The following is a 4,338-nucleotide window of genomic DNA, read 5'->3' as shown; positions in this document are numbered from 1 at the left end:
AAAAAAAAAAAAAAAAAAAAAAAAAAAAACATACATACCTTATCCTCTTTAAGAGCAAAAGAAAGTGGAAAAGTAATCAACATTTACTAGGTCTCTTAAATACATACACACAGACAACAACCCTTGAAGGTGGGCATTTTTATCTGCATTTTGTAGATGAGGAAAAGAATGCTCAGAGAGGATAATGATTTGTTAATTTCATCCACCTCAGTAGCAGTGGAGCCAGACTCAAACTGAGATCTGCTTTGTCCCAAATTGCATACTGAAACCTGGGTTAGAATAGAACTTCAAATCTATGAAGATTTGATGAATGACCAGAACTGTCCCAAATGCAGTCCTGACATTGTTGAATTTGGAGACATTGCTATTTTTTGTTTTAATTTTTTAGAGACAGGGTCTTACTCTGTTGTACAGGCTAAAGTGTAGTAGTACAATCATAGCTCACTGTAGCCTCCAAATCCTGTGCTCAAGGGATCCTCCTGCCTCAGTCTCCCAAGTAGCTGGGACTATAGACCCACACCACCTCATCTGGCTAATTCTACTTATTATCTTTTGTAGAAATTGGGTCTTGCTTTATTGTCCAGGCTGGTCTCAAAACTTCTGGGTTCAATTGATCTTCCCAACTTGGTCTCCCAAAGTATTTGGATTACAGGTGTGAGCATACAGTGCAAGGCCTAGAGACATCACTATTTAAATCTTCTAATCCAAAGCCTTCCAAGGAAAAAAATAAGGAAGTAATCTGAAAATCATTATTCTCAGTCTCTCATGGGGGAAAGCAGAATAAATACGTTGATTTCCCCATGGTTGTTTGAGGTTTCATGTAAACCATGACATATATCTGCTAGATCATAAGGAACTTAAAGTGAAAATAACCAAGATAACTAGGAAGTATAGTAATAAGATTTGGCAATGAACTATGGTTTAACACTTTTTGCTGTGGGATTTCTCACTATTCAAGGTCGGTGTGGCCCCTAAAATCTCCCTACCTTTTCAGCAAATTAAGCAAATTTGCAAGGGTTGGTAGCTCCTCATTGTAGCCTTTTCTTTTTTCCTTTGTTATTAGAATATTTCCCTAGGAGAAAGTTAGTGTCAGCTGCAAAAATGATATAATGTGCAGTTTTGCAGAAACAAAAGATGTGCTGTGGAATACATATTAGGCAAACACCACAGTAAGCCAACGAGCATTGAATGAATACATGAGATGAATAAATAGTGAATAGCATTTTGCATTTATAAGTTCTTTTTTATTAAAATAGTAAACAGTCACATGACCTTGAATATAGCCCTTAGGATTGCAGTAGAGCCAGCCTTGACAGCAAAAGTACTGCAGTTCTAGACAGACAAAAAAGTGCTAAAATTGATCAATGCACCAGGTAGGGTTGATGAAAGTTTTACATAAGAGGAAATAACTACTTCAATCTGAATATCATATGCAAAAGTTCAAATCAGCTGCCCAAACTAGCAGCCATATTATCAAAATGGAGAGTCAACTTAGCTATGAATTATATGTCTTTATCTTATAATTAATTGTAAGATGTAACATCAAGTATTATTCTCCATACAAAGCTGATGGTCACTGTTAAATGCTACCAAACTCCAAAAGCTAGAATGCCTAGGAGCAAGGAACAAGATTTTCACATGTGCATTTGTTATACTGTTCATAGCAAATGGTTTCAAATTCCCTAGCCAGAGTCGGGGGAAGTGTCTAAACACAGGAGCCTTCAGTTTGGAAAGAGTGCACCATTTTAAATACCATCTACTATTGTGGTCACAAGTGTATTTGTCATAGTGCTAAGAAGGCTGAAATTTGAGTTCCTGAATTCATGCAACATAAAAGTCTTCTAGTGTTAGCAATTGTTCATCTTGCTCAAATAAATTGTATAAGCATATTTGCCCTATAAAATGGCAGAAAACCTCCTACTCTGACTGTACATTCTGTGTTGGATTATCAAGACTGAATGGTTGATGTCTTCCCACCTTAAGAATAAACTCCGAAGGCGTAACATCAGTGGGATGGAAGGCCAGAAGTTCCCAATGTTCTTCTCCCTCATAGAAACAAAGAAGAAATGACTACACGTCAACAAAAAGAGTGAAGGAAGAGTTCTAGAGTACAGCAAAGGAGCAGCAGAAACCCTCCAAATGAACCTGGAGAATGTTACACTAACTGAAATAATAAAGGCACAGAAAGACAAATACTGTATAAACTCACTTACATGCAGAATATTGGCAAAAGTTGACATGCAGAAAAACGATGTAAAATGGTGGTTACCAAAAACAGGAGGGAGAGTTTGGGGGAGGCTGACAGGGGAGAAATGTAAAGTCATGGGGAAATGTAGGTCAAAGGGCGTAAAGTTGCAGTTGCATAGGATGAGTAAGTCTAGTGATCTGGTGTATAGCATAAGGACTATAGTTAATCATATTGTGTTATATACTGGAAATTTAGGTGACTCGCCACAAAAAAGGGGGGGTGGGTAACTGTGAGATGATAGATTTGTTAATTGGCTGTACTGTAGTATTTCACTATGTATATCAAAACATGATGTTGTACACCTTAAATATATACAATAAAAATAAAGACACGTAACAAAAAGAATAAACTCCCACATTTTCTCTCCTGTGCAATCTGAGTTTTTTGCTTTCTTCTGTTTTTTGGGTTTTATTTTTATTTGTTTGTTTTGCCCATTTGCACTAACATAAGACAACACTCTAAAAAAGTATATTCACAAGAGACTTGCATTAGCTCTTATTCAGAAAGCTGAATAGAGCCAATTTCTAGGGCAGAGCTGCTTCCTCTTATAGAAAACTCAATCTTATTTTAATTTTTAAAGAGTGGTCCTACTGGGCAGTAGCCTATTGAACCACCATTGTGTGTGTGAATTTCATGCCTTCAAAGTTGCACACTAGAGAGTCTTCTGGAGTGAAGTTTGTTTATTTGCAGCTCAAGTACTACCAGGACAGCACTAACAATATCCCTATTTGGTCCTCCAAGTACTTGCGCCTCATCTTCCCTGTGCCTGACCCCTATAGAGAAGGAAGAGAGTAAACTCCTTGGGCATTGTCCTAATTCTCTAAATTCAACATTCCATTTGGAATGCAAAGCTACAAATTCCAATCCCTGGATGCCCACTCAAAAGCTTTTGAAATGCAACTTTGCTTCTCCGGATTGAGGCTTCCCTGCCTTTTATGATGGAGGTGATGGATAATGCTGACCTACAGAAATTAATTAGTATAATTCACTGGAAGGCTTATTGCTAACATCATTATAATTCTTCCCCATAGGAGTCATTTGATTATTGCCTTTCTTGCCAATAAAAATTAAAATAGCTAGTTACTAGTTGCAGATCATTAACCCATTTCAGTCTTTGCCATTATACAGGAATGCAGTGTGGAGGACATCAGGACCCTGACCTCTATGACCCATCCTCTCTTTCTGCATAGAAACGAATTCTGTCATATCCATGAGCCCAACACCAAGGATATACAGACCACAGAGGGAGGGCTAGCTATGTTTCCTACAACTGCTCAGAGTTGTGGAACACTCAGGGGATACTTCCTTAACTATTTCTCTGAATATCTTAAGAAAAATACACAGAATTGAGCAGGAAGAATGAGTTAGCTGCCAAATCCGATATATTCTCAGTGTCACTGAAGGTTGGTTATATGGAGCATCATATGCCTGAGCAGGTAGTTTATAAACAAACAACTATATTAATAGTAATTAATTAGTTAATTAATTACTAATTAACCTGACTTCTAAACACACCACTGTCCAGTGGGAACAGCTCCTGATCCACCCTCGAGCTCATTCTTTATACAAAGTGTATTTCACATTCTATTGTGAATACTCTGCAGTTTTTTCAAAGTCATGTCATAATCGCAATTCACAAAGCTGTGCTTCTGTAGGCTCCATATTATTTGTACATGTGAGAAAGATCTTTGTGCTTATTGTGAATGAGGAGTCAGAAGTGTATTTTACTGGATTAAACTGGATTTATGGATTTCACACATGCATAAATAGTGAAGGAGAAAAGCTTACTTAAAGTAGTTTTGCAAGTTGGAAAAGCATAAACCATTAATAAGTGGTTACTAGTTAATTTTTATTTTTCCTGATTCTAAAAGACCTATTTAGATTATTGATATTCACATTACTTTCTTCAGCCCAGTGTTTCTGGGGTCTAGATCTAATCTAGTTTCATGATAAGTTTTACCAAACCCCTTTACTTTGTTCTCCTCTAAAAGAGCTCTCTCATTGTATATACATTCCGTCTGAAGTATATATGTCACAGCTGGATTTCATGAAGAAATTTTTACCTATGAAGTTAATTGCACTGGCCTTTC

Source organism: Rhinopithecus bieti, unplaced genomic scaffold (assembly GCF_001698545.2).
Source record: "Rhinopithecus bieti isolate Rb0 unplaced genomic scaffold, ASM169854v2 scaffold_14215, whole genome shotgun sequence".
Classification (NCBI taxonomy): Eukaryota; Metazoa; Chordata; class Mammalia; order Primates; family Cercopithecidae; genus Rhinopithecus; species Rhinopithecus bieti.
This window is presented reverse-complemented; position numbering follows the sequence as displayed.